Source organism: Dermacentor andersoni, chromosome 6, assembly GCF_023375885.2.
Source record: "Dermacentor andersoni chromosome 6, qqDerAnde1_hic_scaffold, whole genome shotgun sequence".
Classification (NCBI taxonomy): Eukaryota; Metazoa; Arthropoda; class Arachnida; order Ixodida; family Ixodidae; genus Dermacentor; species Dermacentor andersoni.
This window is the reverse complement of record NC_092819.1, coordinates 169,700,561-169,714,101: the sequence shown is the minus strand read 5'-3', so window position 1 is coordinate 169,714,101 and position 13,541 is coordinate 169,700,561. Positions and strand designations below refer to the sequence as shown.

The 13,541-nt window shown below is 47.4% G+C and overlaps 1 non-coding gene across 1 annotated transcript; it reads left to right on the top strand.

Moving 5' to 3' along the window:
• The first annotated feature begins 12,552 nt into the window (after nucleotides 1–12,552).
• LOC126523792 (U2 spliceosomal RNA) lies at nucleotides 12,553–12,735 on the top strand. The gene has a single exon (XR_007597784.1). It is a non-coding gene; the product is annotated as a U2 spliceosomal RNA (small nuclear RNA).
• The last annotated feature ends 806 nt before the right edge of the window (nucleotides 12,736–13,541 follow it).

Below are 13,541 nucleotides of genomic sequence, written 5' to 3'. Positions count from 1 at the left end.
ATCGATTACTGCTACTGACACATTGGGTCCCAATGTCGAATGCACGTGCATGCTGATTGTGAGCGGGCATGTTTTGGAGGTATAGCGAGAGAATTGAGTTCGACAAGTGGATAGAACAAGGCATACAATTAGTCCTAGAGCATGCTGAGCTGAAGACATGGGTGGCGGAACAGCAGGAGCATTCCCGAGTAGAGCTGGCGTTGGCTCCAGAGGAAAAAGAGAGAGATCGTGAAGAAAAAGAGGGCAAGGGAGTAGCGGGGAAGGAAGCTGGAGAGCGGGAATTACAGCTGTTACAAGTAAGGATTCACCCTAATCAAAGTGGCAACAGAAGGTACACGCGTAAACTGTTGAACTATGTGGCGACTCTTCGAGTCTTCAAAGCGGCGACATTAGTTAAAGATCTCATTGACCGTTGTTATGTTCGAGAGGAAGTACAGAATACGAGCGCAGACTAACAACTGGTACAGGTGGGCATGTAGATTTACCGGAAGAGCACAGTTTACGGATAAACACTAGCAGGTTTCTAGTCTTCTTCGATGAAAGAAGGCACAATTTGGATGCATATCTGGCTGTTTTAAAGTATCGCCAGAGGTCAGAAGTGGCCTGAAGGCCAGTGGTCGACCGCGCTTTCGACCTGTTTAAGCGGAGAAGCGCTTAGTATTTACGGAAGGTTACCGCCGGACGATGCAGCGGATTACACTAAAGTGAAGACCGCTCTCCTGAGGCACGTTCGCTTCAGAGCAGACCTGTTCTGAGACAGATTCAATAACGAGTAACCAGTGGGGGCTAAAACGGCATCCCAAAGTGCATATCGGCTAAATCATTATTTCGATAGATGGGTCGAACTTTCCAAGCAATAGCGATTAGAGCTCCCTTAGCGCACTGCTGATTAGAGAGAGATTTTTGCACGGTTGTGGCTAGAATTTGTCAACTTACCTAAAAGAGGAAGGCTGAATCTTTGACCGATAAGTTAGAGCTGATAGATCAATTCTTGGAAACCCAGGGTGGAGCAAATCTCGAAAAACAAAGGGTAATCCGGTCGTAGCCGAGAGACAGCAAATTGAAAAGATGAGAAGCGGCCACCCGCCACTACCGCGCTGTTCCATCTGCAATCGCGGAAAACACCCGCTTCAGCTATGTCGAATGAAACCAGCGGCCAATGCGGACATCGTCTGCTACACGTGTGGTGAAAAGGGTCGCAAATCGTACAACTGCCAAGTGCGCTCGAATCATAGACTACAGGCATCGTGCGTTTACGCTGCAACCAAAGTAGATCTCCAGGATCAGATATGCGACGGCTATCTTGAGCTGAGAAATGGAGGCAAGGTTCCCGTCATCAACGCGACAATGGCGACGCGGCCAAAATTTCTCGCCAAGGTCCTTCCTGTTGCTTCGGGGACCCTAGGAGGGAGATAGATCTCAATGTTCCGGGACACCGGGTGCAACACAGTGATTGTAGAGGCTGACCTGGTGAACGAAGTCCAGCTAACGGGCGCAGGTAGCCTCGTCTACATGGTTGACGGAACTGCCAAGCTTCTGCCCAAGGCGCCGATTGAAGTCAACACCCCGTACTTTAGCGGCCCCCTTATAGCGCTATGTATCAGAGGGCCGCTGGATGACCTAATTGTGAAAAATATAGAATGCGCATAATCCCCGAAGGATCCGAAATGCGAGACCGAACAATACGACGGTAATGACAAGACGAAGCGAGGACTCGTGGCGACAGCTATCACCAGCGCCCAGGCGCAGGCACAGCAGAAAAGGCTTCCCAAACTCCAGGCTCCCGAGGCTGCGGCAGAGTTACTAGGCGAGGACGGGTACGCGAGCGAGCAAAGAAGTGATGAGACGCTTAACCCATTAGGGACCGGTTTCTTTTTTTTCTTGCTATCTTGAAATAACTCTTATATATTAACTTATCCTTGTACTTGTAATTCACATACAAAAAATTATTACTCTTGCCTAATTAGTTTTTGAAATATAGCCCGTGACCATATGGTCACACTGGGCCCTTACGCTACAGCAAAATACGCGAAGTGAAAAACATTTATTTCAAGCCATGAAACATCACAAAAAACCTACATAGCGAATAGTCGAGCACTTATTTAGTGTGATATGGTTTGAATAATGGAATACACATGCCGTCGTCATACTTTGTGCATTCTGTGTGCAATGCGCTATTGAAATTATCTCATGCATACCTCCACCTCTTGCCATTAAGTATTGGTGCAACAAAGTGGGCCACTTGGTCATACCGTGTACCAGTCAAGACGTCACCAGTCTTTGTGATTCTGCGTTGACCAGGTCCTCTATGCTCATTGTCCCATCGCATCAGGTAGCTTTGTGCAATTTGCCTGCGGAATTCCACCTGCGTGACGTTGAACCCTGTGCTTCGAATTAGCGTCCAAGCGTTGCTGATAGATACATCACAAAGTCAAGTGAAAATCGGCCACCATCACTTTTTGCCACGGATTACAATCCTGTTGGCGCATACATCTGCATCAATCTGGTCCGTACCTCTCATGAAACTTGTACTGAGCAACAGTGTTTTTTGCGGGCCACCTCGATTTGCTTCTACTGAACACGAGAGTACCTGTCTGCAGATGACATTGGCTCTACGCCGTGAATGGTGCTTATAATCGTTACTACAGAAATGTCCATCCAGCGGACAACAATCATCCCATTGTTGCTGAGCACGGGCTCTTCGTGCCCACGAGGTTGGCGCTTGACGAATTCGAGTCGAGTGATAGGGCACTCTTTGGGAACACGATTCTGCTTCGCTGTGCCCGTGCCTTCGTAGCCCTGTGCCTTGAGATGCCTGAGTAGCGGCATGTCTGTGAATAAATTATCAAAATAGAAAAAGAAAGGAAGGTCGTGTGTCTCTGCTGCGAGTTCATCCACCATTTGAAGAAGCGGCGCCGCTGCTTTTCCGAAGTTATTTTCACATTTTTCAGATGTTCCAGGATCCCCTGCTTGCCTTGATACACTTGGAAGTTTACAAGGTATCCGTTCTTGGCATGTAGGCAGCATACTTTATACCTGAAGCAGATAGGCTTTCCGCGTATAAACTGTTTACAGCCATGACGACCATAATACTCAATCATACTTTCGTCATATCTCAGGTAACGCACAGGTTGAAAGTGCTCCAGAATCCTTGCTTTCAATAGCGTCATCAATGGACGCAACTTTGCCAACTTGTCACAAAGCGTTAGGCTTGCATTTCGCACAATGCAGGAATCGCATTATCTGTACGAAGCGCTTTCTCCGCATAGCATTGTAGGCCATCGTGTGGCGCATATCCAAGCCTCTGTCCCAATAGCACTTTTTCCCTGGCAAGCGGTTATAGCCGGACAAAAGGAGCACTCCAAGAAAACCTAATTCTTCTTTGGTAACATCCGGATCGGGCATATTGAAAAATAATGCATACTTTCTTGTTTGTTCGTCTAGCAGCTCCACGACGGCTTCGTCAAAAAAGATTTCGAACAACTCAACAGGGGAAAAGCCCCTGTAAGCAGCAAAATTTGGGCAGGGAAATATGTCAAGGCTTTTCTGGAGATCACCGTTCATCCACTTAGAAGCAGTGGATAATTTCGTAGGAATGGCAGCATCAACTACGGCAGAAGAAACGTCTCATGTTCCGTCACCTTGCCCGCCTGGGGTCGTCATCGTCCGAGTCGGATACACCAATGCGGCGTCCGTCCGAGAAAACAGTTTCAGCGGCGGCTCATAGCTGCCGCCAGACTAGATTGTCAATGAGCCCGCCTGAGTATTCATCGGCCGACTCTTCATCCGAATAGGTGCTAGCCTCTCGCGGGTCGATATGTGACTGACACGCCGTCATCGTCTTCTTCGAGCATCTTCGCTATTTATTCCAACATCAACCTATTAAGACAATAAAATAAGAAATAACCACTGCAGGAATGCGCCAGCAGCCGTGGAAGACATGAGAATGCAGTTAAAAAAAAATAAAAAGTTAGGTAGCCTAAAGGCCCAGCGTGACCATATGGCAACGTGCAAGATAACACGCTCGTTGATGGATAAATCAAACAAAAATTTTTCACAAATGGTCATCGAAGGTCACATATTCGATGAGCAATATGGAGGCAAGGGTATCGGACTATTTTTTAAACAAGTTGTGAAAAAAAAAAACACATTACCCCTTGGAGTGATGCATGGCGACGCTACTCGCACAGCAACACTTATTCCCGCCTTTGCGAGGGGCTCCCACAAAACGACTGACACCTGCTGCTACTTGATATCCATAAAGAGAACTCTCATCTGTCTAACGGCATGTCAAAGGCGATTTTGGTGCCGTTTTGTTAATCTTAATAAAATGAAATCCACTGTGCAGACTAACGTGACCATATGGTCACGCTGGTCCTTAATGGGTTAAGCAATGTTTTGTTAGGATCAACCAGAAGCAGACATGCTCAAATGAGAAGGGAAGTGTCAAATTCAAACAGAAAAAGGGGCTGCTTTATCGGTGCTGCACGGAGAAAAACGGACGGTCAGTGCGTCCGCTCTTCGTGCCGGGGTACCACCGAGACGCTGTGTTAAAAAGAGCACGATGGTATAATGGCTGGTCACGCAGGCGCCCAGAAACTAAGGATCGCATTTCTGAGGGATTCTATTGGCCGGGCATCACGGCCGATTTGAAAAGGTTTGTCGCTTCTTGCGATATTTGCCAGCGTACGTTTCCAAAGAGCAGAGGGCTACGCGTTCCACTTGGAAGGAGGCCCGTATTTGAAATTACATTCAAAATGGTGGCTCTTGACATAGTGGGTCCTATAAAACCATTGGGGAAGACGCTGGACAAGATTGAAGCTGCGCCACGCCCATCAACAAAGCGGCAGCTACGCACCTTCCTCGGACTGAGCGGGTACTATCGGGAATTCATCCCGAACTACGTCAGAGTCAGCGCTCCTCTCACGAAATAACTCGTAAGGGAGAGAGCAACTCGGTCAAGTGAACACCAGCGTGCGAACAAGCGTTTCGGGAACTGAGCGCCAGATCTCCAAAGACCCGATATTGCGACTCCAAAATTTAAACCAGCCCTTTGTCCTCCGTACAGACGCATCGTGCACGCATGTGGGCGCCTATTTTTTGAGCCAAATCTAGGGTTATTCTGCAGTTGGAGATCTTTGTGTTGTATACATAGGCGTGTAGTTTTCTGTTCAATTAATTTCTTTTTGTATAGTACACATTGTACATTGTGCGTATAGGGTTTTGTGTACATGAAACGGTGTTTACGTTCTTTTTTTATCGAAAATGCCACTCGTGAAAGTGAATATTATTTTATAATATTCTGAAGGTGGGGGGAGGGGCGGGCAGATGTGTTGGTGCGGTATTAGTCGATTCGGTGAAGCACCGACCAACGGGCGCCAAAAGGTCGTAGGAATAGGAACCTACGAGCAAGACGGTTATTGCCGGCTACTCCGGCAAGCGCCCGAAAAAGTCGAAGGGTGATTTAGAGATTATTTTTTGTTGTTGGCTTTTTGTAAGATCCCCTGTGTATTCTAAGCCCCACGTGTGCATTGAGAAGCTTGCTAAGAAAGCAGGGGTGCGAATACTCCCAAATATGTGGTGTGTCTGTTCGATCCTGTGTCCACGAATTGCTGACCGTGTATGTGTGCCGACAGCGCCGTATGCCCGGTACAGACTCAAGGGTGTGCGTGTGGTGCAATATCAGTGCGCGACCTCTAACAGCAAGAGGAATCACCCGTTCCCTCGCCCGTAATTAAAAGAGGCGTGGCCAGCCCCGTGGGAGGATCGAGGGTACAATTCGGTGAAATTGATTGGATTGTCACCAATATCTGCCGTTCTCCAACACAGCGAACTAGGGAAAGGATAAGTTATTTAAGCACAGGTTTTACACCAAGCTAAGCAGTCAAGAAGCTTAGCCTAAAATCTGCTGGGAAGCGTCAAGGAGCTAGTGGCGTCCAGTATCATCACATGGGCCTCCTAGCCACGTCTGAACTGCGAGTTGCTTGTTGACGCAATAGACGACAAAACAACGCCTGCAACAAAGTTCACGGTAGTTCCCCTCGAGTTAGCTCAACCTGCTGTAAAGAAGATGTCAGACCTAGACTCCCGGGAAACCCAGCAATCGCACCCACCACAACGAGGTCGGCTTGCCAGCGTTCTTCGGGAAAGCAGTGCCGTTGACTCCACGCTTTATGGACTCTTGTTGCTGCCCGGCCTTGGGTATACCGTCATTTGTTTTTCTTTGAACTATGTTTAGTTGACCACCTTTAGGTGTGTTTTGTGTAGTGCTAATTTTTATATGCACTGTTAACTTTCCATGCTCCGCTCGCCAATTTTCAGAGTACAACGAAAAGAAGCATACCACTGGAACCACGAAGCGACGGCGAATCGACTGACACCAAGATTCGAGGTGGGGCTCCTATTTTCACAATTTTACGGAACCTTTTCTGCTCCTAGACGCCGACTTGAGCTTAGCGGAGCTAAGCTTAGTGAGGAGTGGGGCCTTTGTTGGGCCTAGTAAGCCCACCTGCCCCCAGGCATGGCGGATACAAGCATGAAAGAGGAATATTTTGCTAGAAATGAAGGAAACAACGCTCAGGACGACTTCGGCTGGCAAGTAGTGGCTGGCCGAAGGTCACGAGCTAGCACAAAGGTTGTGGATGAGGACAGCACATTCCACGCAATCAGCGAGAGCATGGCGTCCAGAAAACCGTCGTCGGTGGAATGGTTAAGAATCGGATTATAAAAGCTTCGAGGATGCCTCAACTGCCTGAGGAGCACAGAAAGATCATTATACGGCCTCGAGGAGGGCTCAATTCGAACAAGGTGAGCACCACCACGATTGGTTCTGCAGGCATCGAGGCGATGAGCCTAACGGAGAGGGGGCCCGTGAAGATGTTGTCTGTACAAACTTCACTCAAAAAATATCATCATAGTCAGCACACCTAAGCCCGAACATGCTGCCAAGTAGGTTAGAATCAAGTCTTTCAAGATTATGGAAGCGGAATACGAGGTATATCCATACTAAGCGGCACCACATGCCACATGCAAAGGCGTCATCAGAAGAGTGGACATCAGAGGCTCCCAAGCTATGATAACAAGAAATATATTGCATGAGTTGAACCCGCTTGCGCTGGCTACTAAGCGCATAAAGACGTCGGGATTGGTCATTGTACTTTTCGATGGACTCAAAGTGCCCAATTTTGTCAGGTATGGATCCACACTAGTGAGATACTACCTTTACAGGAAGCAATTCGACGTCTGCTTCACCTGCGGAAGGGTTGTGCACTGCTCTGATGTGTGTCTAACACCTGACTTTGTTCAGTGCAGGTGATGTGGAACTCGCAACCCAGGAGATGAACATGTGTGTGTACCTAGGTGTAAAGTTTTGTGAAGGCGGTCACCCTACCGGCGACAAGTTTTGTAAGAAACGATTTCAAGTCCGTTACGTCGTGCTACTCCGTCGAAGAGAGCGCAGCAGGACCCGGTCGTCAACAAGAGCGCAGTCGGAGGCGCAACAGCTGGCGCCCAACCATCGCCCCGAGGACAGGGAGCACTCACGCTCGAGGAGTCGCACCAGATCCAGGCATCGTTCACTATCTAGGGAGAGAAGGCGCTCCAAGTCAAGGGAAGCGCAGGTGCGCTTCGTGCAAAAGGACTCAATGCCTGGCGAGAAGACGACGCCAGGAACCACCTGGGCTGACAAAGTCAAATTTATGGCGAGGGTTGCTGGGGGCACTTCGGCGGCTGTGGGTGATGACAATCATGCCAGAATAGAGCAAATAATTAAAGAAGTAGCTTCTTTAAAAAAGTTAATAAAGAATTGACCATGCAGGTAGTATAGCTTCGTAAAAAAGAGCAGTCAAGCTCTGCTAGAGTAGAGATAGATAGACCTGCAAGCAAAAGCAACGATTCAGGGGAATCCAGCTCCCCTGCCCCCCCCCCCCCCCCAAAAAAAAAAAAAAGAGCGGTGAGTTCCGCGGACGATTCAGTCTTCTCAGTCCTCAGTGAAATAAAAGAGGCAATTAAAGCGATAAGAGAGACAGTAGAAACGACCAACTTTAAAGTAGACAAATTGTGGAAATTGCGGAGAAAAGACTTAGGAAAATAGAGGCGGGAGGGGATGACGACGATGAGTATCTGCCATCGGAGGCGGATAGTATAAAGTCCCTTCCTGGATTGTCAGGGGCCATCGCAAAGAGGAAACTAGCAGGTAATAGAAAGGCAACCTCACCTAATAACAATGGACAGTAATCATGGATTTAACATGTGGCAATGGAATTGTCGTGGGTTACAACACAAAAATGCAGCACTACAACAGGTGATCAGGTCATCTGAAGCCAGGCCGAAGGTAATTATGCCGCAGGAAAACTTAGCGGACGAAATTATGCTCACTGGGAACAAATTTATATGTAGACGAAAAAAAATTGGGAGGGGGTTGGCGACCCTCATTGACAAAAAGTTGCCGTACATTGAGCATGATATTCCCCTCAGACATTCCAGGTTTGAATTTATTCTAGTTGAACTAATACATAAAAGGAACAGAGGTGAGACGCAAAGCATTTTCTGCTTGAATATTTGAGGCAGTCCTAACGACATGAGACGGAGGTTTAGAGCACTCTTCAACAAGGTGCTTTCGGTTGCCAAAAAGTCCCCGCTCATTATTGGAGGGGACTTTAATGCTCCCTATCACACATGGGGATAAACTTGGAACACAAAGAAGGGAGAGGATTTATGGAGCCTTGCCATGGATCTGGGGTTATGCTTGATTACTGATCCGGCGTATCCCACCCGTTGTGGCACGTCCACAAGCAGGTTCTCCACGCCAGATCTTACTTTTGTAAACAATTGAAGAGGAGCCAATTGGGAAAATTGAAACTTGGATCTCGGAAGCGATCATTACATCATACACATAACCATACGCATACCGAGACAGGAAAATAGAACCTTCAAATTCACAGATTGGAATCAGTTCAGAAAAATCAGGGCGAACAGAAGGAAAGTGGGGCCTCTAGATGCCGAGCAGGAGCCCCTTCAGACATGGGTCATCCAGATCAGAGAGGACGTCAAGGAGGCCACTAAAGAAATCAGGACCGAGGAAAATATTGAACTTATGGACAGAAGGCTGGCGCATCTGATTGAGACCAAATAGGCTATATTACAGAGATGGAAAACAGAGAGACTTAACAGAAGGCTAAGTAAAAAAAATAGCGCAATTAAACAGAGAAATTGATGATTATTCGAAGACCCTCATGAAGCAACAGCGGGATGAGATCTGTAATTCGGCTGATGGTAGACATAAACATGGAGGCAGCTGGAACCTGCTCAAGCACTTGCTCAACGAGAATGAAACAAGGACAAGCAAGAGAACAGCTATAGCTAAGTTGGTTCATCAGGAAAGCCAAGATAAAACAGAGAGGGATATCATGGATAGTCTCGCAGCCAAATATCTCCCACTTAAAGAACCAAACGAAAGAGACGAGAGCCCCGAATATACGGGAGGCATATGTGAAGAACTTCACCGGGACTTCACTCAGAGTGAAGTGAGGGCAGCTAAATGGTAGATCGGCGGCTGCACCTGACGGAATAACCAACAAGATATTAAGAAACCTAGATGATGAATCAATCTCTTATCTAACTGAACACTTCAATGAATGTTGAAGAAAAGGGGTATACTCAGAGGAATGGAGAGTGGTCAATACTATCCTCATACCAAAGCCAGGCAAACAACTCGCTCTAGACAACCTCCGTCCTATGTCCTTAACGTCATGTCTAGGCAAAGCTGTGGAATATGTCATCCTAAATCGACTCACAAAATACGTTGAGCAGAACGACATCCTCCCATACAACTTGATCGGCTTTCTTCCCGGGCTGTAAACTCAGGATGCTATGCTGCTGATCAAACATCAGTTTATACAGGCCAGCCCAGCGCATACGAAAGCTCTTTTGGGATTGGATGTGGAAAAAGCTTTTGATCGCATAAAGCATAAGGCAATACTTGACGTTCTCTTGGAGATGGGTCTAGGTAAGAGACTTTTTAACATGATTAAGGACTTTCTTAGAAATAGAACTGCACAACTCATGCTGGGTGAGCTTAAATCAGAAGCTAAGAATTTGTAAAATAGGGGCACTTCGCAAGAGTCTGTGCTCTCACCCATGCCATTCAATTTAGCAATGTCCAAGGTTGCAAGAAATCTGGAGAAAATTGAGGGTATACATTATGTGAGATATGCCGACGACATAACCATATGGAGTGCCCAGGGCAATGTAGGACAGACAGAGACCAGATTACAGGAAAGTTCATATGTTGTAAAGAACACACTGAAAAACATGGGTTTGAAATGCTCAGCAGCGAAATCAGAACTCTTAGTCATTAAACATCGCAGAAAAGGTCGTAAACCGAGAGGTTACATTCCGGAAGATGAGCCAAGAGTGTGCTTATACACTCATGAAGGATCCGCAATCAGGCTAGTTGAAAAAATCAAGGTTCTTGGGTATCACATAAACGGAAACAATACTAACTAAAGAACAATACACCATATCTCGAACAATACAGATGAAGCCATTAGGTTACTACGGAGAATTACCAATAGACACAGAGGCTTAGGCTAATACACGCCTTTGCTCTTTGTCACTTCACTTATGTGGCTGGAATATTCAAATGGAAGCAAGCAGAACTTAACAAACCTAATATGATGCTCAGGAAGCTTGTTAAAGTATCCCTATGGATACCCGGTAACGCTGCAACCGACAAACTCACTAGTCTATGGGTGAACAATGCAATGGAAGAAATCGCGGAAGCCAAACAGCTAGCGCAACACGAAAAATTGACAAAGTCACGAGCTGGCAGGAACATATCACAGGCAATAGGTGCAGAACTGAATACATCCAAGAGCTCAATAGAGGCTGAAGTAGAATTAAGGACTGAAGTTAGGAACAAGATCAGAACCAACCACCTACCCAAAAACATACATCCAGAATATGATGTCGAGAGGAGAAAGACAAGAGCTAAAGCACTCTTGCAGGAAGTAGAGCAGCATAGCCGACTGCCTGCTATAGTTGATGCTGTCTGGTTGAAAGGTAAAGAAGCTTATACGGCCATTGTATCAAATTATCAAGGGAAGGTGCAAGACGCTCTCACTATTTTTACTGAGGACCCCATTGTGGCGGAACAAGCGGCAATTGCTCTAACCGTCAGGAGTAATAAGTGGGCCTGCATTTTCAGTGACTCGAAATCCGCTGTAAAGTGTTTTGATAAAGGCTGCGTAGCTGGAGTTGCAGCTAAACTTGGACGAGACTCGGGTATACCTCAATGAGGTTGCTCATGACTTGGAACGAAGACTTGCTAACCGTGGCAGTCACGACCGAGCCGATCACCATCAAGCTAGGCAATCTAGAGATCATTTAATAACATACAATGACGTTACCAAACATTACTATTTAGGACGCAGATAATTCCCATTGCCACATTCAAAACTGAACAGGCCTCAGGCAGTCTCACTGCGCTCATTGCAAACGAGTACATATCCCACAATGTACACAAATAATAAAATATATCCAGAGAGGGAGATTAAGATAGACGGCAACGATTGTAATGGCATCATTGGAATCAGCCATATGCTGGCGGGCTGTCCCGCCACTCTCCCCTACCTCGTTGAAGAATGGACACAGTAGGAGAAAAGGATTCAAAGCCCGTTGTTTCAGCACCAACTAAGGGCAGTCCAGAGGGCCCATGATGTCGCTGAAAGGCTTGGCCTGACAGTGCCAACGTGGGAGCGGCCCGCCTTAGCTTAAGAAGTCGAGCCTCCGGACCTCATTGCAATAAAAGTTTTCACACACACAGACACACACACACACACACGCAAACACACACACACGCGCGCGCGCGCACACACACACACACACACTGTTAACTGTTCGTTGTGTTTCTTTCGTCTTCATCACTGATCTCGATTAAATGCGTGTCTGTTAGTGTTGTTGTGTTTTTGTTTTTCCCTTAAATTGTGTGTCGTTGTCGGTCTAGAAATATATTTTTTCTCTCTGCCTCCCGACTCTGACTCCTTCGCTGTGTTCACTAGAGTTTGGAACGACCAACCGGCTTGTGTACCCCGTCGACAACATCACACCGACGGCGAACGGGTGACAAGCCGTGACACAGAGTCATATATTGAAGGAGCAAAGGCCCCAGATTTCTTTCTCTCGCACCCACTCTTACTCGCGCCTGGGCAGAAACCGCTGGCAATTCCTCAAGTCAACGTCTCGTGCCGCATTCTACCACTTGCCTCTCGCGCGAGGACCTCATTCCCTTCGTCCCACCTTCTAATTTTTTTATGACTAGGCGTCACGATTGTCACGTGATGATCCCTCCTAGTTATTTTGCTTCCTCCATGGGCAAACCTTTGAGAAAACTTTATCATCGACCTGATGGCGGGACCGCTACCCCCAGGCGCCAGAGGAAAGTAGGCACGCGTCACGTTTCGACGGGACCGCCACCATGAGAGAGCGGGAAGAAAGAAAACCAGACACCCAGGCGCTTGGAAAGCAGACAAGGAGAGGGCAAGGCGAACGTAGACATGACCAATGGGGGTCAAAGTCTAGTATCTGTTCTTAGCAGCCAAATATCTCATACGGGCGTTTATTCAGACAGAAAATGTTAAACAAAGAGTTGCAAGTTCGCGGAGTGCTTGCAGCCTGCTTCACCTCTGCCACCGGTCGCCGTGGTATTGCATTATCTTCGGGATCGGCACAAAAGTTTTCTCTCGCGCAGAACTAGAATGAACGGAATCCTAGTCATAAACAGCTTCGCTGTAAAAATCCACAGGCCGGCGCGTCACACGCAGCACAGACACAGCGCAAGCTGGAGGAGCTGCTGCATGTGAGCTCCATTTACAGGCAGCACGCACAAAAGGGTCTTGGCAGCGACGTTTCATCGAGTCGTTTTCACGAGAACCACCTCAACTGTCCGCCCGGAGTCGACGGCGGCGTGTGCAGCTCTCTGTACAGCGATCTTCTGAGCTCGACGTAGCTTGACTGGAGCCGCGCACGTAGCTCTACGATTCGCTTCGTCAGCAGCGGTTCTTACCTTGCGAACCATGACGTGTACCGAAGGGCAAAGACCGGTATCCAGACTACGCGGCGCACACGTCCCATGCCTTTACCGGTGTCACGATACAATGCTGTTGGTTATGATGATGATAATGATGATCAAAAAATAATTAATTATTTCATTCATTCAGTAACACTGTTAGCTCTGAAAGGGCCGTTGGAGGGTGGAAGCTAGAAACATTCGTGAGGCAAATATTTGTTACAAAATTCTAGTGATGCTTTTCGGAGTTGTGAAGAATTTCTCAAGATATCGCACTCCTCTTGGGGAGTTGGAGCTGGCAAGCTCGCCGTCATGCAGCTCAGACGACGGTTGTTTCTTCAGGTTAGTGTTGTTGGTCTAATTTAAATTTCTAAATCACTTCTAGTGCTACCGGCTCCTCCCACAACGGTATGTGTTGCGTGTGCGACGCGAGTGTGCGCCAGACTTGATAACAAACACAGTCGTCCTTTTGTGA